The sequence below is a fragment of the Zootermopsis nevadensis genome, unplaced genomic scaffold (genome assembly GCF_977971745.1).
Source record: "Zootermopsis nevadensis isolate Lab colony 2312 unplaced genomic scaffold, Znev_1.0 Znev_ptg000030l, whole genome shotgun sequence".
In the NCBI taxonomy this organism is placed as follows: Eukaryota; Metazoa; Arthropoda; class Insecta; order Blattodea; family Termopsidae; genus Zootermopsis; species Zootermopsis nevadensis.
In genome coordinates, this window is record NW_028259162.1 from 2,383,295 (window position 1) to 2,409,088 (window position 25,794).

The following is a 25,794-nucleotide window of genomic DNA, read 5'->3' on the forward strand; positions in this document are numbered from 1 at the left end:
CACAGCGAAACTCCCACATGGCATTAATCGAGTGTTAGATATTCAGCTTGCGACGTTTTGTATCGAAATGTCATAGCATTTGTCACAAAAAATTTTTTCGAATATAATTTTTGCCTAAAACCGACAGACATTTTTTTTTTGGAAAGATTTAAATTTATGAACATGTATTCAATAACTTAAACGGAACACAGCAGACGAATTCAAAAGTAAATAGTTTCCTCAACTTACACTGAAAATAGCTGTTGAACACAAACCAAGAGGATAAAAACTTAACTAACGCCATGAAGCCCAGACCTTTTGAGAAGCTTACAGTTGTTCAGTTGTTCAAGATATCTCCGGCTCTTTATAAAACCGTATCTTGATATAACCTTATCTTGTTCAAGCATTGTACGCTTATCATTTTCATTGTACATGCTACGTGTACTTTTTCATTTCATCGAATAAGTTGGATGTACGAATATCATGAAGTATGACTACGATTTTCCAGTACGCCGATGTCCTGAAAGACAGCTTATGTTGATGTTCAATGGTCTATTTTAAGTTTGATTATGAACAAAGTCGATTACATCGCACTGGTTCGTGGTTTACGTATTGTTTACCCATAACGTACAAGATCCTAGTCTGTTTAAGTATTGTTCATACATAATGTGTAAGATCCTTGTCAGAGTCCGCTACGTTTCTTTCTGGTCGACTTGTTTCCATCGCGTACGTATCGTCGATCTATTGTTACTCCCAGCTCAAGTACTATTCATTAACCACTGTTATAACAGAATGTGTTAGCGTGCTGGTTCACAGATTGCAGCACATAACAAATTAACAAAACAATATCGATTCCCCTTACCTTGTGAAATGAACCTGGGTATGATGACTGTGTGTATTTTGTAATGCGGGACACGCCTTTCAACCTGAAACACAAAAAGTTCTAGAATCATCCATGTAGAACTCTCACAAGATTTGTTCGTCTAATTTTTTTGTACACAGACCGGAAGTACGTCACGTTATACTAATTGTTGCGTGGTCAAAGCCACACCTCAGTACACAGGAGTGTGACGTGTTGCCTGACGCATAGGGCATCGATGTCAAGAAATAACAGTAATTGCTCATCTGATACTGTTACCTCGGAAAATTCAAGGCGTGAGAGACCTCACAACGTCTTATCTTCATTATCAGTTTGTTAAGAACTAACATTTAAATCGTCATTCGTTTCAACTTCCATGTCTCTAATGACAGTTGAACACTAACAGAATATAAGAGAAATTCTGATGTTACAGAAATCGTAAATTGAGGGCCCCGGCGTTTTTAAAGCTGTGCCACTTTCGTTTCTTTACGCTAAAAGCTAAGCAAATCATTTTTTTTAGTGTTCTGTCTGACGACAGGTCCATATGAACAGGATCCTTCCATCCTTTTTTTCGGACTGGGACCTGTTCATATACGTTCTTGGCAGATGATCCAGAAGTGGTTTGCCATTGCCTTCTTCTGTGTGTGAATGGAGTAATTGTTGGGATGCCACGGAGGAAAACTCCGTGTTGCCTAGACCACGGCCTTGCCCAACACAAGTTATAAATTCGGGCACCGCCGGGAATCGAACCCGAGACCCCAGGATTACAAGGCCATCGTTCTAACCGCTAACCACCGTGTCTCAAGCAAATCATTAGCGGACACAAACTACAGAGTGAATAAACAATAGAAACATTAAATACTCAAAATAATAAAATCAAATGAACAGAACAAATAAACAGCAGATCGATAAAATTTGTTTGTTTCAGGATGGACAGAAATATTTCCCTCTTTTCTCCGTCAGTGACCGTAACTACTGCACTGCCATAATTCCTTATCTGTCCTTAACTAATAAACAAACAACTTTATTGACGTTTCCTAAAAACGTAGCCTTAACAGCACATTTAGCTGCCACGAAGCACCGGGTGTTGGAAAAATCTTTGTGACGTATGTGAGCTCATTCCACCTTATCTGGTGATCATTAAATTTACAATCAGGGAACAGTTTGCAACACTGCTGTTAAATTCAGCACACTTCTGAAATCCGTTATTGGGGGGGGGGGGGATTCTTTTTGGACGTGGTCCGTTCTCCAGGTAGAAATACAGGCGATAGTCGGTTTGTGACAGTGACTGAATTTCTAGGTCGAAATGTTACACATTTTTATCCAGACACTAAACAACGGTCAAACAAACTTGTCCTGTAACTCAATGATACTCGACTACAGTTACAATTATTTATAGACACATTTCTTAATGAGCGATTTGTGGTTCTCACGGAGACGCTTATGAATATGGTTGTCTTCTGGGACATTAAGCCGTGTAATGGGATACTGAAAGACGTTTGAGAGATGGTTAAATCCCCCCCCCCTCCCATCATCAGGGCGACATTACTCATTACTCATTACCCTCATGATGGTGGCAGTAAGTTCTTCTGAAAAGCGACATGGTACATCATCATTTGTCTGTTACTGAGAAGCCTGATGCTCGATTGTCGATGGCTCCATGGCGCGGAAGTAACTTACAAGAGAAATGACGAACTGGTGGGAAAGGAGAACATTTTGACAATGCACATTTAGAACACGATGAATAAACAGGAATATCGTGAAATGAAGCCAAAAAACCCGGAAGAATTGGGAATCTCTTTTGAACACCAGAACAAAGTTCCAAGTGAGAGACGGTGCACCGACACATAATTACGTAGAGGAGAAGCAGGTAAGAAGACATCTCAGAAATTACGTTAAGTAAGATAACAAGCACAGCCACGGTGGTCTAGTGGTCAGAACACTAGCCTTGTAATCCTAGGGTCCCGGGTTCAATTCCCGGTGGTGCTCAGATTTATAACTTGTGTTGGGCAAGGCCGTGGTCTAGGCAACACGGAGTTTTCCTCCGTGGCATCCCAACAATTACTCCATTCACACACAGAAGAAGGCAATGGCAAACCACTTCTGGATCATCTGCCAAGAACGTATATGAACAGGTCCCAGTCCGAGAAAAGGATGGAAGGATCCTGTTCATATGGACCTGTCGTCAGACAGAACACTAAATAAAAATAAGAGATAACAAGAAAGAAGACAAAAGAAGGGACCCCAAAAATTTGGGAAAAGGGCATTTCGAAAACAAAGGAGATTAAACGAATATGATGAAATAAGGGCCATATTAAAGCCAGAAATCGGAAAAGGTAAAGTAAGATAGAGGATAGACTACAAAAACACCCCCAAGAAAATGCAGTAGGCAACACAGAAGGAAGAAGACACAGAGAGACTTTCAGAGGACAGTCAGAACCTAACTCAACATTTTGGCCTCAAGCCATTACATTACGTTTCCGCTATTGGTGTTCAAAAAAAAAAACCCTTTGCCCTTTGGCACTGGGTCTGTCTCAATTCAATGTCTTCACGGCCTCCTTCCTTACTACAGTCATTATCTCATGAAGCAGAGGTGTTGCAAAGACCTCTCAACACTTCCAGGCGTCTGGTTTAAATTTTGGCTCATTTCATCTTAACTTTAGACTGTACTGTCTCCCTCCCACCCCCGCCCGAATTTCCTGTCCAGCATTCCACACTTTCTTACGGAATCTTTATCTTTCTTCAAAACGAAGCCAGAATCATCGGAGGTTGCAAATTATACAGAATCATTTTAAAATCTAAGAGACCATAATCGTGTCTAAAATGTAAAACGGTTCTGTGGTCACAAATATTTTGTTGCCTTAATGCAAAGAGCGATCGCGACAAATAATTATGGTGAACGGTGATACATAAATAATTCTTAAGATTGTATAACAAATAGATTACTTCACTATAGCATCTTGCGGTCTTCGTGCTGAATGACCCGCCCTTCCACCTGACACACACCTTCAATATACGGGTTAGGAATGCCAGTCGTACATTTTTTCGTGGTTAGTGAGGGGGTGGACGCCGTGCACGTACAAGAACGCACCCTGGCAGCCGGGTCCTTCCTCAGAGTTATTGCTCTATAAGCTGTACTTTCTCCATTTCCCTGCACCCGCTGACTTAAGCAAGCAACTTCCTCAAGCAATCCTCCCTCCTCGCTCATTCGCCTTACCCCCGCGAACCTCCCCAAACGCGGCACATGCACACTGTTTATCGATTACCCCGACATGACCAGCACCTTGGGGGGCCCAGCGGGGGAGTCGCGGGGAAGAAGGGATATGTGCGGGCCGGGGGAGGAAGGACTTCATCTCGCGAGATGTATTAATTGGTCCAGCAGCCAGCAGCAGCAGCAGCAGCAGCAGCCTCTCCGTCCAAGTTTTGTACTGCAGGATCACATGATGCAGCAATACTGACGTGTATATCATTTGTTGCTGACATCGACGTTTCGACTGTGCAGATTATACATCGTTAAACGTGTGGATGACTGTGTAAGTTATATTGGAGACGATAAAGAAGAAAGTGGTAGTGGCCTACTTTATATATTATCCCTTATCTACATGGAGGAAGATAACGAAATTCCTAATCAGACTACCCAACATCCCAAACAAGAAACAGAAGTACCAACTACTCAACGGCGACCTTAGACTTCCCCTGTGTCTAAGCACCAAACCGCGAAATCCTTGATCTCGGAATTATCAGCTCCATGAAGTGGAGTCCTTCTTGACAAATTGACAGTCACTTGGCTATCAAGAAATTACCCTGCTTTAGTAGTTAGTTAGTTAGTTAGTTAGTAAACCTCTGACTAAGAAACTTCACGAAACACGGATTTTTTCTAACAGCTGTCATTTAGCTGGTCGTAAATTTACTGGTTTTATAAAACCAGAGGTCCATCATCCTTATTTACAAAATCTCGCAATTAGATCTTATCCCGACTCAGTTCAAATCAGTTCACACCTTGTACATTTATTTTTTTCTAAGCTCCGCTCTAATATTATCCTGCCATTTACGTGACCATTTCTCTAAAAAAAACATTCACAATTCAAAATATTATGATCATAACTTTGTTTATATGAGTGTTTATTTCTAAGATCAAAGGTCCTCATGACGGTCAAGATGTCGACTGTAGTTTCTGAGTTGTAACCTACATATGTTCATACCCCATAATGGAATATCACGTTTCGTAAATCCAATATAAATCAAATACTGTAAATATTCTTTTCCCCTCAGTAATCAATCACTGAACCAAAGAGTAGCACACCACGAATAATTAACCTCCGTTAATCACAAACCATGTTCTAATTTGCTCGTATTTTAATTTGCCACCACAGAAATGCAGTGTAATTAATATGCAAACTAATATTTCTGCAGTATGGTATTCTGCAGTTGTGTCAATTGTCCGAGTCCCAGGCTCAACTCAGGAGGCAGGAGGAGATGTACGCCAAGACATTGGGAGTGAAAGCGACAGGCGGCGCTCAATACAACACAGCACCTTCCTTGCAATTAGCACAATTCACTGTATCCTGGGAAACAAGAATTATGTAAGACTTTTGTTAGGAAGCCTCAAAAAGGAAGACACAGGTGTAATTGGGAAGATGATATGAAAAAAAGAAAAACCACGTAGCAGGAAAACTGCGACCATGTAAATTGGATAAACTGGCTTTCGATATAGTTCGCCAGCTTCTTTTTTAATGACTTTGATAAACTTTCGGTGCGATAAGGAGAAGATATTTCTCGGTCACATTAATGAGCAAGGACGCATAGAAGCCAGTGGAAATTTTATGTGGTGTGGGATTATAAAGGCTTCAGCTTCTATGTGTCTGGAACCTAAACACATGCTAACAGAAAATGTGCTTACTGTGACGTTCTACCCACGAAACCAACCCATATTTTAATATTTAATAGCTTTATCGAAATAATAGAACACGAATAGAAGAGGACGTATCTTATTAAAAACAATGGTTTGAGTTCCAGATTACCCCAGAAAGTTATGTTAATATTGAGAGAATTCTTACGTTATTTTAGAAAAGTCAGCGAAATTTTAACGTCAGTATGTTGTGCATACAAATCCGTAAACATATTAAATAATAAGATAATTTTAACATCAAAGAAATCTTAAAAATTCGTGGTTAACTTCATGGCATTGTGAGCTGGTCACAAAATTGACCCGGAACAACTGAGGACAATCACGAAATTTTTCAGTCAGTACGGCCGATCATAGGAAAAGAATTTTTTTTTGGGGGGGGGGGGTTCGTAAAGTGCCTTTTCAAATACGAAGCAGAATGAATTCCAATCACCGCTGCAACACGTTAGATCGAATCCTGATTAAAGGAGCAAGAAAGCAGCAGAAGCAATGTGGACAAAGAAAGAAAGAAATGATAAAGAAAGAACAAGCGAGTGGGGGAAAGGATGAAGAAAAGAAACAGGCCAACGAAGAAATCAGGCAGCAATTTCAACTACCGTGTTGACAGAAATTAATGGCCGACTGCGTCCGAGTGCGAGTTATTGAACTGACTGACAATCGAGGTTTCGTCTTAATGTCATTCCGAGAACTGAAATTCTGTCAGTCACCTTCCATTCGCTCGTCCCTCATTCTTAACGTTGTCGGCAGAGCTGTAATTAAAGAAGGGCAATTCTGCTAACCTGCCTACGCCTCCCGCCCCTCATCCATTTCTCCCCTTACCTTCTTTCGCATTTCACTGAAATTCTTCAGCGTGCCGTAAAAATGCATATCAATACACACGGTGCGGGGGAATGGTTGAAATTAAAGAATCCATACAGGCAAGCTCAGACGAAGATGACGACATTTTCGTTCCTGTATCAATGCGGACCGCCACGGTGGTCTAGCGGTTAGAACGCTGGCCTTGTAATCCTGGGGTCTCGGGTTCGATTCCCGGCGGTTAGGCAAGGCCGTGGTCTAGGCAACACGTAGGTTTCCTCCGGGTGCTTCCCCGGTTTCTCCATTCACACACAGAAGAAGGCAATGGCAAACCACTTCTGGATCATCTGCCAAGAACGTATATGAACAGGTCCCAGTCCGAGAAAAGGATGGAAGGATCCTGTTCATATGGACCTGTCGTCAGACAGAACACTAAATAAATACACAAAACTAACTTTCTTTTACCATTACAGCAATTTTGTCTGGAACAATGTTTCAGAAGTGCGTTAATAAACAGAGACTACAGTCTGCCAAGTTGCTGTGAGAAGTTCTTCATGATGTAAATTGGTTTTATTAAAATTTTCTTTAGGAAGTTGGATGTACTGCCATCAGACTCTTTGTCACAGGAATCTAGGTACGCTAAAAACATGGACCCGTGACACTTTACATAGATTTTGGTCCAAAGTTTTTGTCTTCTGCTGCCAGCCACCTGAGACCTCAGAATCACGTGAGCTGGAATGTCTTAAAACTCGTGTCGTTGCAAAACAACGTACTTGCGTCGGTTCGCCTGAACGGCAAATGACAGGTACACGTGCTGTCCACTGCGGTCGTGTTGTCTAGCAACAAGAAAACCTCTCCTTCAAATGGTGAAGCAAGTTCGAAATGTCCAAAACCGAAAAGCTAATACACCTTGAAGTCCGCAGTTTTACGCACACCCCACCCTTTCCAACAAATTTTAGTGACAGGGTTCAAATTAGAAGTCACCTTCTCCAGTTAAGGATACGCACAAAGGATTGATTGATTGATTGATTGATTGATTCCTAGTTTGCGTAAATGAATCTGTCTTGGTTGCGTCGGTTAGACTGTAGATCGTCGAATAAGAAAGAAAATGCTGACGTTTATGGAAACTGAAGTTTAGTTTCGTGTTCATAATAACCCACCACTGGACCCACTCTTAAACCACGTGAATCCAGTTAAGAGTTTCAGGACCTATTTCGTTACCCATTTTAATATTATCGACACATTTTCAGATTCATCTCTGACGTTTATCTTTCGCTACTAATGAAGTTGACATTAATATCAATGCTAATAAAAGGCCTAAGAAAGAATTACTTATGAATGGAAGATATTGCAGGTTTAGAGATAAATAAATAAATATACACAAGCACACGTCATAGGCTTACATGCTCACACATTCAGTTTAGAATCGATCTGCGTATGTAAGCTCAAGGCACTCGAGGATTAAATGAATTGTTTAATATGTGTTCGGGCAGTGTTGAACAGTGAGATCTGATCCCTCTGGCCATTGAACACACCAAGCTCCGAATTGATTTATTTAATTTTTATTTATTAGTGTTCTGTCTGACGACAGGTCCATATGAACAGGATCCTTCCATCCTTTTCTCGGACTGGGACCTGTTCATATACGTTCTTGGCAGATGATCCAGAAGTGGTTTGCCATTGCCTTCTTCTGTGTGTGAATGGATGCCACGGAGAAACCGGGGAAGCCCCCGGAGGAAAACTCCGTGTTGCCTAGACCACGGCCTTGCCCAACACAAGTTATAAATTCGGGCACCGCCGGGAATCGAACCCGAGACCCCAGGATTACAAGGTCGTAAATTCAAGAAGGCAATGGTAGAAGTGGCTTGAAGCGGGGTTTCAGTTCGTACATGGGGCAAGTCTGCGTGCGTGTAGAAACGTCATCGAAAAAAAAAACAGGGAAGGAAATGAGATTGCAGGATCCTGACAACGTGGAGTGAACGCAAACGCTCACTGACCTTCAGGTCACCTGTCGTGAGACCTCGTCAACTTCCTGGTGCTACACCAATGTAAGGCAGGTCACTGCACCTTGATCCGCTGCCCCTGTTCATCATGCTACATTAGTACGATGAGATTTCCAGAGCGCAGCCCCCAAACCGACCTGACTTCACGTTAGTAGCCTCCGAATATTGAGTCACAGTCCGAACCCGGAAATAGAACAACACTTACAAGACACTAAGCATTGCTGTTCATTACGACTTTAGTACTGATCTGGAAGCTGAAGACAGATGTCCAGTCACTGGACCCATAACTGTGAAGACATTATTTATCGTCGTATCACAGATTCCACTGCAGAAACTTGGATTTCTTCCTCTACTACAGAATGTTCAAAAAGTTAGGTATACATGGCAGCAATGGTGGTTAACGTGTGCAATGGTTTGGTTTATTAAAATGTCCCCATTTTTTAAATTCACTGAGTGCGTGTGTATATATACGTCTTTTGGGGGCATATATTCACAATATTCACTATTTGTTTCTGCCATAGGTGAAATACGAATATGAAGAAGGCGAATGAGGCCAAAATAACAGAAAAAGAAGACAGGGACAGTGAAGAAGATGAAGACAATGGCAAAGAACACGGGAATGAACTTTCGGGTTCCACAAAACATCGGTCATTTCGCTGACCTCGTGAGTGACTTAATTGCTTTCTGTATGGAATTAAAGTATATTTAAATTCTACAGTAAACCTTCACTTGCTGCTTGTGCCTGATAAGGCGAGTGAACAAAGAACGCCTTCCCAGTTTGTAGCTGTCTGGGCACAGATTGGCCTGAAGGCAGATCGGAGATTCATTAATTAACTATCAAAATATGCGATGGAAAGAGTTGAAGCGAAATTGTGCCTTACTTAGCTTCACACCGTGAGGAGTTTCAGGTGGCAAAGAGGCGATACTCAAGACCTGTCTTTAATATTGCTGGACTTTGACGGTCAGCATCACTCTTAACAGCAGATTTAAATGCATCAGAAAAATTCCCAGTTGTCTCATTACTTTATTTCATTGGGTTTCTCTTCATATTTTCTCTCTGTTTATTCGTCTTTATGACTCTCGTCGTCTTCTCCTCCTTCTTATTCTATTTCTGTCTTTCCCTTCTGATTAGGCTTCTTCTTATACGCTTTTCATCCTTCCAGATTTTCCTTTTTTCATATGCTTTTCCACGCTACTTTTCTCTCCGTGTTCTTTCATTAGATTTCTTCCATTTTTGCACACATTTGTTCCCATCGTCATGTTCGTCCCGCGCATTATAATCTGTATTTATCCCCTTCTCCCCGCTCCGAATGCCAGTATGGGCCATCTTGAAGCGAGAGCATCATTTACCACTCCTTGTAACTGGAGTTCCTGCCTTCTCTATTTCATACTAAGTACCTGATGACCGAGCAATGCGACTTCAAGGGCCGAAGAGACGCTGTGTTCTAAGACAATCTCCTTGTCCCCCCCTTACTCCAACACCGAACACCAAGTGGCACAAGACCCTTACTTCTGTGCACACAAATTAATTAAATCGTATTTATATATCGGGCGCCCCTAGCTGCATATAAATCTGACTAGTAGTCAGCCAATTAAAAAAGCCTCGGTCACTAATTAATGATCACCAAACAGTACGGGCTATTTAAAGATTATTAGCTCCGGGCTGATTATAGCTGACTCCAGCACGACCCAGATGCAAGACGTTTTATAAATCTGACGACTGGTCGGCCGCTCTGTACACAAATGAGGTAAAAAAAAAACAGGTCTGAATTGGGGGGATGGGGGGGGGGGGGTTGGAAGTTAACGCAGGACACGTGGTACAGACATCATAGAAAGAACTGCAACTTGCAGAGACATTTTATTGTGAACACACAGTGGAGAATCCTCGAAAACGCATTCCACCAAGGGTATAGAAAGGAGACGTGGCGTCAGTCATCGTCACCACTCCAAGACGCCAGCGTGTCTGGCCGACGCCACCAACAGCTTTTGAAACAAATGACGGAAGAATCCTCCGGGTCTAATTCCGATTCGGAACAGTCCGTGTTAGGCGCTCGAAGAATAGTAGGAATATCTTGGTGGAAATAGGTCGTCGTCAGAAGAGGAGGTGGGTGGAATTTGCCCAGGTTCGTGTCCAGTTGGCAGACTTTTTCATTAGCGGTGATAAACCTTCGGGGTTCCGCAGAAAGAGAATTTTGTTAAATGCTTTTAAACATTTTATTTAAAAACCCGAATTCAAGGAAAATCAGTTGAACAAAATATAGATCCAGACCACAATATTAATGGACTACGTTTCCAAAATTATCGCTTGAAGACATTGGATTTAAAACCACAGAATTATTTGCTAGGGATATAAAGCATTCTGCGACACTTTCGGTTCTCAAACAAGTAATAAATTTAATAAAAACCGTACAAACTAACTGGAAGGGAATTCGGCTTGAACTTCCCTGCGTATATCATCCCCCCCCAACCCCACCCCACCACAAACTTCGCGGCCGTCTGACAGAATTATAAGCCAGGATCAATAATAAGCTGGTTTCTGAGAAGTCATTAGGAGAAAGTGTGTATAAAACTGCATCCTACAAAATATAAGCCTCAGTGGACTAGGCCATCTTACACACAAATTCATAACGATGGTGGGTGGGAGGGCACAACGCACCTCGCCGACCCTGACAGTATTTATTTAAGCTAAAAACCCATTGGTTACTCGTAAAGAATTCGCACTCAGATACCAGTATTTAACCTCGTCTGAGAGGCAGAATGTATTTTTCTTGTACGCCGTTAAGCAGATACAAGATTAAAAAAATGATGTCTACTTTCGGATGAAATATGAACCGATCTCGTAGTTAAGAGAACAAGAAAAAATGCGGGAAAAGACAGAAAGAAGGGAAAGATGAATCAGAGAAGGAAAAATAAATAAATGTACATGGGGAAAATAATGTAATAAGATGGAAGAAAAGTGAAAAGAGTTACAGAAAGGTGAAATCCTGGCGTAGCGACAGCAAATGGCGGTAGGCAAAATGATAAAGACACTTCCTTTATAATCCTCTTCTTCGAACACCTGCAGAGCAAGTGTGAACGTAAGACGTCGTCCAGTCTGTCATTCGGTCCAAAACAAATCCGAAGTAAACACAGCAGAGGGATTCTTGTAGGGGCTGTGAGGGGTCGGTCGCCGTTTTATTCGCGGCGAACTAAGAAGACGAGTGGGGGGGGGGGGGGGGGAGCGATTTGCGGAAGGTTTTCGCGACCTTGAGGCTTTTATGCGGGCCTCCACAACCCTCTCCGGTTGAGGGTCGACCCTCTGCCAAGCATTTCAACAACCTTGTTTAACCATCCTGACCACTATTTACACGAAGAACGTCCAGGTATTCACATTCTTAAACACCCATTTTCATAGCCCTCTGACTCATTTAATTTAACTTTCCTGTCTGGAAGTGGAACCATATGACCTGTAAAAAAGTGTACAGATGCGACGTAACTTCTTCCAATATCGCATTTTCGGGGGTGGGGGGTGGGGTTTCACTTTACAAGCTCAGCACGTTAAAACGAAAATCTGCCAGTGATACCAGGAAGGATATATATATATGCAGCAACTTTTTGATCTCCTTGTGTCGTGTCGCGCCGCGCGCATTGGTCACCTGGAGGTGGCGTCACGAGCGCCTGCGCCCCCCCCCCTCCCCCAACAGCTGACCGACTAGCCAGTCTCGGACAAGACATACGCACTCTTTGAGTGTCCACTACGCCACGCGTCATCGGGCGCTGTGGGAACCTCTATGCTCTGTCCCGCGGTCACCGGACGAGATCGGCGATAGTCACAGGTCAGGGCATGTTCCAGAGAAGGAACGGTCACTAGGTGCGGCATTTGTCACTTGTCAGGGAAATTCATAAGTGCGATAAAAGTGTAAGGTCTTCGATTCATATGTAAATTGTAACGGAACAAAGGTGTGGTTTATATTTGTCAGGTCGATTAAGAAGTGATTGTTAGCGGGACATGTGTAAGGTCCTTACACCGACACGGGCTAACCAAAAAACAGGCCTACAATAACCTATTTATTGGAACCCCCAGGGAGGAGAAAAGTAGACACATTCAGGTGTAGTTGCGAAGATAACACTCAGGTTAATTTTAACGAGCTAGGTTTGTAAGACGTGAACAGGGTTCAGAAACGGGCTTTTGTGAAAACGGTGATGCACCACCGGCCAACATAAAAATTTAACTAAATAACTGCGTGGAACAGAGTCGTTAAGGACCCAATAATCGTTTATTTTGTTAATAAATTCCCTGTCTGTGGAATTCAAACGTTGCCGTGTTCATATGAGCCCACCAACAGAACATATAATAAGCCAGATAAATTATCTAAGATAAATTTTAACATTTTTCTAACATCTACGGCAATCTCCCAAGTGGTCTGATCCATTTACGTTTTCCGAATTAAATTCTGCACGCATTTCTTATCCATTCCACGCGTGTTACATAACCAACCAATTACCCATTCTTGATTTGTTAACCTGAATACTATTAATGATGAGTGAAAATTATTTAGCTCTTCTTAGTGTAATTTTTTACTTGTGAGTCTGGTACTGAGCTAAGTAAGTTTTTCATTGAATGATTTGAGGTTTTCACGTGCGGAGAGTCCGAAGGTGTCTCTGCCTTCTGAGATTTTTCACCGCGTGTCGTACACCTTACACTCCAGACCGATGTTGTGAATTTATTTCCTCGTGAATATAGATAAACGTTCCAACCGGTCTCGATTAATAATACCCCATGGAACACTTTCCCCAAATGTAGCGAAAACCACGATTTACACAATTGGCTTTCTGGATTATTAGATATCCGCAAAGCAAATAGTAAAGTTGCAAACTTCTCCGCTTGAAGGCGGCAGGAGTAGTGATAGGGTATCAATAGATTCCCGTCCTGCCGCTGACCTTTGGTCTCCCCCATGCCCTCTGTCTAGCAAAGGTTCCACCTGAACTGCAAAAGCGCGTAAGTCCACCGCCATCACACATTCCCTGACGCAAGAATCAGTACGAAGGAAAACGACGACCATCATCAGTCCTGGAGTCATCCTTCCCGGGCGTCCTTTACAAATCTACGTGACACACAACGGCGATAAACAATCGATTCGTAATTCTAATCCGGGCCACGATTTCCGTGATTTTCCTCATCTTCTACAGGTAACCGCCTGTAAGAATCTCAAATGAATCCACAGCCGGTTCCTTCTGCATCCTTTCTATACTCCGTCCATTTCAGGACTGAAGATGGATACGGTGTGTTCCACCGAAGCGTTGGCATGTGCAGGGCCTTAGATTAACAACAATCAGATTCCTAGAACAATTGCAATTTATGATTTCGCACGAACGAGACGCACATGTGAAGGACAGTCAGTACTCACCACACGTCGTTACCTTATCTGTGACGCTAGAACAGTGGTTATCAACCTGGGGTACACGTCCCCCCAGGGGTACGCGAAGACATCATAGGGGGTACGTGAAATTTAAAAAAAATTATGATAATTACTTAATAATCAGCAATGTAATTTATTTAATTTATTTTAGATATATATTATGTATAACTTGAATTATTCACCAACAACTTTGGGGGTACAAAGTTGAAGAGAAATTATATCTGGGGGTACGCGAACAAAAAAGGTTGAATACCACTGCTCTAGAGGACAGTGCGTACAATTACCAGGGCGTTGTACACATCATCTACGACCTCAGACTACCAACAGTAGACTCAGCTTCTTTGCAAATTGAGCCTTTCATCTTGGTGCAAAAAGGCAATATCAGTATTTAATAAAATGATAATTCATTATATCATTCTAAGGTATTATTAGGGCGGTAAAAGGATTAGAGAACCAAGATACGTATCAGGAATAATACAAAGAAGAAATAAATTCCTACGTACGTATCAATCATTAAGCATAAGATACGGAAAAAGGTATAATATTCCGGATAGAATAAACACATCCTAATCCAATTCACATCTTTATCAATTAATCCCCTGGAGTAAATTTCTAACATCCTTCCAGCTGTGACAACCTCACCATCATCCTCCTTATTAAAAACGCGTGTCACGTTCCTTGCGTTCTGCAAATCTAGCCCATCGCAAATGGAAAATCTAACCACGTGTTGTACAGATGAGGCTGTCAAATTCTGTGAGGGTGGGGCGTTGAGGATGGACTCCCAACAGAGTACAAATCGTTCTTCACGTGAAAAGTGGCGGTTGGCGTCTGTGAGGCGCAGGCAGGCGGGCACGCAGGTGATCCAGATTAAGTCTATCTTGAGTTTATAGGGCGGTACTGACCTGCCGTGCCTGCATGATATCCACATCAACGGCGGATTAAGGCTGAGCGCTACCGTTCAGCGTGCTTGTAGGTCATACCATCGAAACGAGTCTCAAATTATCTACAAACATCAGCACGAGACCAAAGAAATGGAACGCATTTCAGCAAAAGTCGGAAGGAGATTACAAAATTAATGGTGCAAGGGTAGTATGCACTCCTGGTTTATATTTATTTAGGGCTTCTTACCCGTTTACGAGACTGTACTGTACACTAGCGTGAATTACGTGTGAAACGACACTAAAGAAGAGAGCTGTCCGAGAGTGTCAAGACGAACGTAGGAAAACGGACAGAGCATGAAGGCCAGTCGATTCATCGAACAGTTACGTGCAGCCTGAAGGCAGCAACATATTGGGGCAATGGCCACTGCAGAGTTTCGCTAACAATAAATGCATGCATGGAGTTTCTGAGAAACAAGAGTAAGGATGATTGGCTCGCAAGCTGGATGCGTGACCGCTGCAGACGTGTTACACGCATTGCTAAATGTCACGGCAGGCAAACAGATGCCAGAGCCCCTCCGCGGCTTTAAGCAGCGTTAAATTGTGCAGCCATGAATCGTAGATACTACGCTTCCGTATTGTAATCGGTTTTTCACTCTGTTTTTTTTTACGTTTAACTTCTAACTTACACCTAGATTAACGGGCTGGGATTGTTAATTTATCTAATGACGTGTAGTTGTTAGTAGATCACAAGGATAGCAATATGTCTTACAAATAATTAAAATATATAACAGTAGAAATTTCCCGTCAAGAATGACGGGTAATCCTAACACATATAGTCATAAATATAATCCCATAAGGCCAAAAATCCCTCAGCAGCGTTACCATGGTAACGGTTATAACAGCGCACAGTGCTAATAGCGATTTTAAAAAATTATCACCAAACAATATTTGTATATATTTATTATTCGCAGTCTATACACAAACGTATTTAAAATGTTGTTGTTAAAATTTTTATAACACTATAACATCTGTAGTATAAAATATTACAATAAGTTATATTATGTTATATTAGGCGCTTTTGTGTATAGACTGCAAATAATAAATATATATTTGATTTCAACACAAACATGACGCACTTAAGCTACAAAATGTTTGTATGTTATATACTATAAAAATTCGTGATTTGTCGTCTATCAAAAAATGACGTCATCAAACTTATGACTTGAGTAAGACACTAAACTAACGTTGGTCAAGTGTTTTAACCCCCCATTCGGGGGGTTGGTTTAGTTTATTACTCAAGATTTTAAAACTAACCAACCCCCCCGAAGCGTTAGGAGCGCTCTGCTCTAGTTAATTAAAATTTTACGTCGTGATGTTGGCGATCGGGTACCCCAAAGAGAAGTCACGCGGGGGACAAACGAACAGATGAGAAGACAATGTCAATACAGGATTCAAGGGAACAAGGTGAGAGTAGAAACTTGGCTGATCTGATTCTTGTAAGATACGTGGACGATACATGGAAATCTAAAGACAGAAAGGCTTATGGAAGAATATTCATTCCGGAATGCTGCGTGGCAGTAGTGTGAGAGAACATGGCTGTCTGCGTCCTGAAAGCCACTTTACAGCAGAGCTGATTACGTCCCGCTCCACTGGCTAGTGTCTGGGGGTTCGAACACCGATCATGATGATGGTGGTTTATGCTCTGAAAATAGCATGATAACGCAGAAATAGGCAGCCATTGCCGTTAATCTAACTCGTCTACAGTGAGTTTTCTAGACAGCGCAACCGTGAAACGAAATTATGCGTGATGGGTTGGCCGGACTTGACGGGAGGAGCGTCTAATTCTTCCGCTCCAGTGCACACTTGCAGAAAAAAAAGGGACTCTCGCTGTAATTGCAATATTAAATTGGTTGTAAGAAGATAGTTTTAGGCATTACAAGGTCTCATTTAGTTCGTAGAATCTACCGTGTCCTGAGTTCGTTGGCTGACTGTTATCAGTACCACTGACCACAGTGCCAGGGTTTGTGTCTTTCTGTATACGTAGAGACCTTTTGGTGGTCAACTGTCCAATCCATGGAGCCCTTCCGAATGTATAGCGCGTTCAACGATAAAGTCTAAAGCAACTGTAACTTCCCGGCAACCGACAGGAACTACATGACTCATCGCCGTGTTCTTCAAACTTTTTCCGATGCTTGTCAAATATCGCTCCGTAAAATTAAAAAGACTCATTTACCAAAAGGTCTATTATAAGAGATGCTGAAAAATTATGCCCTCTGACAGTTGCGTTCTGGGTTATCAGTGCACGCACTCTATAAGATAACATACGAAATATACCTTTATAAAATTGACTAGAATCTGCAGCAGATAAAAATAAAAGAAAAGAGAGACAGACTCGTGAACTGACAGACGATGGATTAACGAATGCCTGGATGGATTGGCGGCAAGTATGATGGATAAATGGAAAGATCTGATTAATTTTGCAGTTTGAGAGGAAGGTCATACCATGACCTACAGGTTTATAACACCTCCGTCGGACACACTCAGACTAAAATAAATTCTGACGATTTGTAACACAGGACTTTTTCGTAGTAAACGAGCCGGTTATAGCACAGCTGTTTTTTTACAGCGTCTCTACAAAATGTATACCAAGGATGTTGCCGTCTGCGTGCAATTGCAATTAACTTCTCAAATAGTCACATGCATCCACATAACCATCATCATTATATATCTCCAAGTACAATTACAGTACGTAAAAATACACTGATTTTACATTTATTAAAATCAATTATATTTTTTTTTAAAATCGATTTTTTCACGTCGGCGAATATAACGATGTTCTACAGCGTTTTTCGTCGTATTGACTGAAACCCTGAGGACGGGGACAGGTGGCAACTGCCTACGGCGCCAAAACCCAGAAGAACATTACGAAACTTTGCTTTTAGATTTTAACTCTATAATAATACTAGCAATAGAGATAATATCTCCTACTGCACATACCATTAACTTACCAGCGACGGTATAAAATTATCCTCTATCATTGGATAGTTATTCCTGTGATCAGCCAAACTGTAAGGACACTCACAGTTTACTGGCTCTGTTTCCGGAGGCAGAATGCGTTCAGTCTACTTCAGCAAAGTTCCTCCTGTGTTTCGCGAGAGGTGCTGTTACAAAAGTTGGGTATAAAATGAAGACGAGAGAAGTTAACTTCTGGATATGAGGCACTTCAAGCCACTTCACCACTATCAGCGTCTCTCTCTACCTATGCAGCAACAGTGTTTTTTTCAAGAATTTGAAAAGCGCACCCTAACCTTAAAAAATTTAAAATTTTGTATTTGACCTTGAAATGTAGGGGAATCCCCCACTGTTTCTTCCTTGCGCCAATACACGTGTAGATCTTTATGTAAAGTGTACGTTACTGTTGACCGATTTAACCAAAACTGGAACGTGTATATACGTTTTACTGAAACTTCCGAATAACAAGTTTCATGAATAACCTACATTTTAATTAGCAACAAGACAACAATTACATCGTCTTGTGTGTCTAATAATTCTCGATTCATTTAGCAACTCTTTCAAATGCTTCAAAATTAATTACAAGAAATAAATAATGAATTGTAAATTATTTGAGTGAAAGCGGTCGTGGCCTAATTTAATGCATTATCCTGGAATTTACCTGAAGGGACTCAGTCAAAAGACTATCTAGACAGAAATTTGACCACCGCAACTCTCGAGATGGAAGCAGGAAAAGTAATTTCTAGAATGTAATATTCGATAACAATTTTTAATTTGTAAATGTGTCATTTAAAATATAATTTCTCTCAAATGTTCCTCTAAATTATTACAATAAACTAAATCTTAAAATAACCACTACTTAGTTACATGTGTCACTAATCCACGCACATTGCTATAACTTTCGATACAAATCGATCATGGGAAGAAGGCAAAACAAAGTTCGTACCCTACTCGTAATGGTATGTGTGCAAAAGTCGAAATTTTTTCCTTGTTCTTCTTTTTGCTTTTTTGGTTTCTGCTCTGAAAATCGCATAATGCGGTTTTGTTGAATGCATCAGACCGTAAGCCAATCAAGCGGAAGAAAACGGCTACCATGCAACTGCCGGAATCATCCGTCAATTGGGTTGCGATGGCAAGAAACAGCAGACCAGACGTCTCGTTCTCCTTTCCTTGTGTCGCTAGAGACCATCGGTCCGCATCCATAATCAAGTACTGCTAGCCCTTAATTAAAACCTACAAACCCCGTGTACTATCTGCATCCTTCCATCCTTTTCTCGGACTGGGACCTGTTCATATACGTTCTTGGCAGATGATCCAGAAGTGGTTTGCCATTGCCTTCTTCTGTGTGTGAATGGAGTAATTGTTGGGATGCCACGGAGAAACCGGAGGAAAACTCCGTGTTGCCTAGACCACGGCCTTGCCCAACACAAGTTATAAATTCGGGTACCGCCTGGAATCGAACCCGAGACCCCAGGATTACAAGGCCAGCGTTCTAACCGCTAGACCACCGTGGCTATCTATCTGCATTAAGTCAGCAAATCTTGTTCCTTCTACTTATGGATTTCGTACGATTGTCGCTGTAAACAGCGTTAACCAGTTGATCTACATAATGGCGAGATTCGGTGTTTTCTTTGCGGTACGGACTGAATTATTAAATGTTTGGGAGATCTAGGCGCGAATTAGATGATTATATAGAAAATTATCTTAGAGAAAAATGAGATGTCTCACGACCGAATTGCTTAAGAAAGTCGTAAGAAATGCATAAAGAATTTTGATTCGATAATATTACATTATGAACAGGAAACCACGGTTCCTTAGGAGATGTGTGTGGTTTTGGACGGCCTGGGTAACTATAACATTTTGAAGAATAGCCATTCAAAATGAAGTTAGTTAATCGGTAACTGAAATGTATTGGTTACTGAAACTAAGGCCAGATAACTTGAATGATCGTATCAGGAACTGAAGACATTACTTCATATCAGCAGAAGCCACTGCCCGTTAATAGTGCAGGGAGTCTTATCAGACACCTGTTGCGCACACAGCAGGAAGTTCCCTTAAGCCTACGTTCCACGGCGTGGAGGCACGTAGCAAACGTGGAGGCAGAACTCTACGCATTCTGGATCTGAACAGCTGACAAATGCGAATGGATACCTCATGCTCTGGCCGCTTTATACCTGAAGAATGATCTTTCGGTAAACATTGGAAGGGAGTCTGAGTGCACCGCAGATCCAGTTTGGACGTGGCGGTGAAGAGAGGAATCCTTGCCTCCGTCGGAAATCGGAACCCTTGTCTTCCAGCCTGTAGCCAGTCAATTTACAGACTCAGCAGTCAATTTAAAATTACTGGGTTTCTGGGATTTGTCCATCGTCTGACATTCTACAACACGCAACATTTCAGAAATGATTCTGTTTCGGTCATCAGGTTAAATGAAGTGGCCTGCTCAGTTTAGTCCAGTAGAAGAAGCTAATCTCGATCACAGATCCAGTTTCAGAAACGTTGTGTGTTTTTGAATTTCGGACGATAAGGAAAAAGTCCATAATCCACAGTAATTTTAAATGTGGTACAGAGTCGTCAGAATCCTTTAGAACTGAGCATTTTATGTCCTGTGCAGTAACAAGCATTTTAAAAAGTGGGATTAAACTCAAATGGTTTCTGTACACTTATTCAGACCGAATTGTAGCGCAAAGTACTACACGAGGCAGAATTAGCGAGGCACAGCCTTCTAAGTTCATGACGATTGCATGGGCTGGCCGCCATGTTTCTGTGACATTTGTAATGTAACCTCGGACTCAGCATTCCTCTAGATCAGTGATCAAAGACAGATACTCAAAGAGATTTATATGGTTTTACCTAATATTTCGAGCAAAATATGTCTAAAGTACAAGGCGCGTCCACAAAGTAAGTTTCCCACTCGTCCCACAGCTAGCAAACCTTATATTGCGCGAAGCGACTGTGCGTACGTGATAGAGCAATGACGTAGAATGGCGCATGCACTAACGGCACTTCCCGCGTTCTCGCAGTAGCATCGTTGCAGCTGTTGAAGATGGAGGTTCTTATTCCAGCTCCCGCCGACTGTGAAGTGCGGTCAGTGATAACGCTAGGCCGCACACGGCTCGACGGACAGCAAGTCTCCTGCAGGAGTTCAGCTGGGAGGTGTTTAATCATTCACCCTACAGCCCGGACCTCGCTCCCAGTGATTTCCATCTTTTCCTACACCTCAAGAAATTCCTGTCCGGTCAGCGTCAGCGTTTTGAGAATGACAGAGAGGCGGAGATGGTTGTCACACAGTGGTTCCAATCCTAGGCGGCAGACTTCTACGACACAGGTATTCAAAAGTTGGTCCCACGGTATGACCAATGTCTCAATTCCGGTGGCGAATATGTTGAAAAATAGCTGGACACTTGCTGTATCTGTTGCAATAAATATTTCCATGAAATTGTGTTTTGTTTCTGTAAAAGGCCCCAGGGAAACTTACTTTGTGGACGAGCCTCGTATCTTGAAATAGGCTTGACGCATGTGTACTTATTGCTGTTGGTGTAACACGTGTATTGGGTATTCTATATCTGGCTGAAACAAATACGCAAAACACTAATCAAGTATTTGCACCGTCTGAAGCAAGTTTGACGACCAGGTTGGTTGTGGGGGGCGGGGCGAAGTCCAGTGACCCGAGGATTTCGCTGATGAGTGGCGGGTGACTCAGCACGAACTGGGCTCACACACTGCTAATTAAAATCCTGGAATATGATCGGATCTGATCAGTGACACCAGGTCACAGCTCCCTGATCAGTGATGGGTGATCGATGATTCAGCGGAAATCATCACCGTGATCCACGTGACCGATTCAAATCCGTCGCCTTGGACTCAAATGAGTGGAAGAGCGAGATATGTAAAAATCTGGGGGGCAGGTCCTGAGAATCTCGTCATTAAACGATACGACATTGAAATACGATCCTCCTTAAAATATGGAAACATCACAATTGGACCATCATTAACAGTAAATAAAATATAACTACAATTTAGAGATCCATTTCTGTCCATATCCAGAAACAGTGTCAATTTGTTTTAATTTATTTCTGAATGTCCTCATTCTATAAGCAGTCATGAACATAGCAATGAACCTTCGTGTTCCATAAAAGAATTAGAAATTTCTTTACAAACTGAGCTAATATAACATGAACAGGTTAGTCAGTGTTGTACAGTACCGCTTGAAAGGTGAAGTCAAAATGAAAACTTGATTTACTTGTCTGTTAGTCAATAATAAAACAACTGTGACCACAAGACTTCTTTTGCATTAACACTTTCCGAATCGTCTATGTTACTGTCTTTGTGGTTACTGTCCCATGACATGAAGACCTTCCTGGTGCTTCAGTCAAACAACATAAATTTTAACGTCGATTTTTAGGCGCCATCAAACATGACACATCCCGATTTCAATAGTGTTAAGTATGAGAAACGTGTGTCTCAAAATCTGCTATACAGAGCTTAATATTTCACTTGTACTAACCTGGAGATGCTGAGAAACACCACAAACGTTTTCGGCAAGAAAACTCACTAACTTAGCTGACTTTCACTACATTTAACGCTTTAAAGAACAAAGTTAAGCTGAACATTAAGCCCGTACCTTAAAGGAAACACGACGCCTCTCAATTACAAATATAAACTCATTATGTTTATTCTTAGAAACATACGAAACACTAAATATTATCTTTGGACAAGATGCAGAGTCAGTGAATGTCAAAGTAAGTGGTGCATATAAATACCACTATGTTTTAAAAAAGTTACTACATACAAATATGTTTAGTACAATCAACTGTATGATGGGGTCTAATAATTTGAGCTTCAGCTTATAGTTTCTTCATGTGTTTTAGTTTATTTATAATTTATAAAGACATTGGCTCCCCCACCGGTGAGTTATTTGTACGGAACATGGCATTCATCTGTTCCAAAAAACGAAACGGCATAGAGTGCCTTGAACATCCGCAAGTTGATTAATTTCTTAATTAAGAAAAGGCAAACAGAGAAATACGACAAAGTTCACTTCCAAATGCCATGGCCCTCAAATGACCTTAAGCCTTTAAAATATAAACAATTTATTCCAACATTTCATCTGAAAAACTTAATATAAAATATCAATTCATTTCCTTTTGTTAATAAAACATTTGACACAAACAAATAACAAATTTGATGGACAATAAGTAGATAATAAATTTGCTCTTTTATTGATGCAAGCAAATGTCTTCTCTCTGTAAGAAAGCATGCAACATTTCAATCGGAAAACTTAGAAGGAAACGTCCGCTTGGGAGACCTAGGCGTAGATGGGGATAAGATTAAAATAAATCTTAAAAATATAATATGCTAGACAGTATTCTGAATCCACACGCGTAGTTCGCGATGGGAACACGGCAATAAGATTTTGGGTTCCAAAAATACGGATAATTTCCTAACTAGCCAAGAGACTGCGCTGTTACTACTAAAATTATTCTACATTAGATTATTAATGTGACATTCGACACTGCAGATTCGTGACGCCTAGCATTTTGACTTTTCACTTGGTTTCCTAAGCGCAACAGAGGAGGCCTTTGGGCGCTCAGTTTAATTATTCCTATCCTTTTGTGTTTACCTGAGGCCAGAAACGAAATGCAAGAATCTACACATCACAAGTTTCTTCCGTACTTATTAAATTTCCAAGGTTTAAACACATTCGTCTGCGTTCTTATCTGGAGTGCATTCATTTCTCTGAAAGAAACATAGCTAAAGACGGTCCAGTTGCACAGTACAAAGATTCATGTGAATGTTACAGTTTCCTTTCATTCGTCGTCTCTTTCTTTCATCCTTCATCTCGTCTCCCACTCCCTCCCGCCCTACCTTATCTGTTCTCATTCTTATGCCATCTAAATTATTGTATGGTTTAAATGTGTTCTTACTTATCTATGTATCTCATATTTCCATCTGCGTCTGTCCCCGGTGCATTTCTCAATTTTTTATTCCTCGTATAAAAATAGCTCATTGTGCGTTTTGGCTTGTTTGCTAAGTCTTTCTCGCCTTTAGGACATGCTCCGAGTGTCTCCACACAAGACTGACGTAAGTGAGGTTATTTTCGGTCACTCAAGCTAAAAGGTAACGGTATTAAGCAGGCGTTCCATATCAAATTGTCACGTTGTAAAGAAATCTACCGAAACGAAAACCCAGTCTATTTTAAAATGCTGAGTCTTAGAATTCATAACACTAAGAATAAGAGTTATTTTAGGATCACTTCCTAACGGAACATATAGCCTACAAAGCGATATTATAAACCAGGTCTTAAAAACAATTCCTATCACACCGAAATACAGGCTCAAATTAGTACTTTGATAACCGCCCGTTAAAATCAACGGGAAACGTAAAATATTAATAACGGTCTTATATATCTCATATATAATTTCATAGATGTTGCTTGTTGTAAAAACATGAATATAAAATAATCAAAATATTTAAAGAAAGCAGCAAAGCTTAAAACTTTCTTAGGAATACAGATATAATGCATAAACACCGTACACCTTTAACGAAAACGCTTCGTGGAAACATGTGTTCGATACATACGAAATGGTCAATTGGTTCATCTTATTAGTTTAACATTCGATAACTTGGACATCATGATTTTAATCAACTAGACCACGCTGACATCGTTTGGACAAGCACACCTTACCGCGACGTAATCAGTTTCTGTCTAGCAAAACATCCGACAGAGAGGGTAGACAGAAATTAACATTTGAAACAAACGTATAATTTTATCGCCGATAATAATATTGCAAACTAACAAACTATACGGACGCTAAGAAACTTGTCAGCAGAGGAGGATAAATGCTCTGACGCGGCCTTGGTGCCAAATAAACTCCCAGGTATGACTCTGGCAGAATTACACCGCTGCTTGTGTAGTGAGGGAGAACTGAAGTAAGGCAGAAACGGTAGGTGTGAGGACTGCAGACAGGATGCTTGGAGTTTGAGCCCCAAGGCTGTTTTCCTTCTACGGTTTGATGGTAACCTTCAGACCGCCTCAGCGCCCTTCTAATGCACTGTTATTCTGATACGGTAACACTTCGCTCTGCGTCTTATACTTCACATTGCTTTATGTCTATTGCAGAGTTTTGATGAAGGAAGCGGCCGTGGCCTAATTTTAGGTAATATCTCGGCATTTGTCCGGAGGAAAGCCAAGATCCCCAGTTAGGATAGTCGATCTACGGGCCGATATTTTAGCCCTTGACTTCTCGAATGCAAAGTAGGAGTATTAACCACTGCATGCGTGTTGTATGCACGTGACGAATTTGTATTCTGTAACATTTAACTAATGTTAAGAATATGAGAAGGGACAGAGACGGAGCATTGAGAAATGCCTACAAAATTTTGGTCATAAAACATCAGAAAGGACCACCTGGCGTAGATTGTAGGATAATATTAAAATGGATATTTTAGGAAATAGAATGGAGAGTCGTGGACTGGAATCGTGCAGGATGTACTCCAAAGACGGGTTCTTTTTAAATAAAGCGAATTTTAAAGAAATCAAAGAATTTGTTGACCAGCTGAATTAGTGTCAACTGTTATAATGTGGCCCTATGCCAGCGAATTGGTCCATTTTTTCGATTCCTTCCGCCTTTTGTGCAGTTTCAAGAATAAGACATAAACGCACATGAATCACTTTTGTACTTGAAGGTTTGCAAACCGCTGCACGTAGCCCATGCGTCTGGGCCTTTTCCTAGATTACGTGTCTGTCTGTCTGTCTGTCTATCTGGCTCGCTGGCTTGGCTGGTGGTGTTGTGTATTAATCCACACACTAAGGCTTCTCATTCCCTCGGAAACCTACCCTCGTCTTGCGTAACCCACACCCTTTCACTTGCTTCCAGCATCCCTCTTCACCCACCCTCTACACATCACACATTGTCCTCGAACACTGACTGCGCACTGAACCTACGTATGATAGACGGAA

General features: G+C 41.4%; 1 long non-coding RNA gene across 1 annotated transcript in view; it reads right to left on the reverse strand.

Annotated features, from left to right (window-relative positions):
- LOC110841270 (uncharacterized) overlaps nt 1-25,794 on the reverse strand; it is a 181,212-nt gene that overhangs the window by 44,852 nt on the left and 110,566 nt on the right. Inside the window, exon 5 of the long non-coding RNA XR_015537880.1 lies at nt 842-905. This is a non-coding gene — a long non-coding RNA (uncharacterized LOC110841270). The remainder of the gene's footprint in view (nt 1-841; nt 906-25,794) is intronic.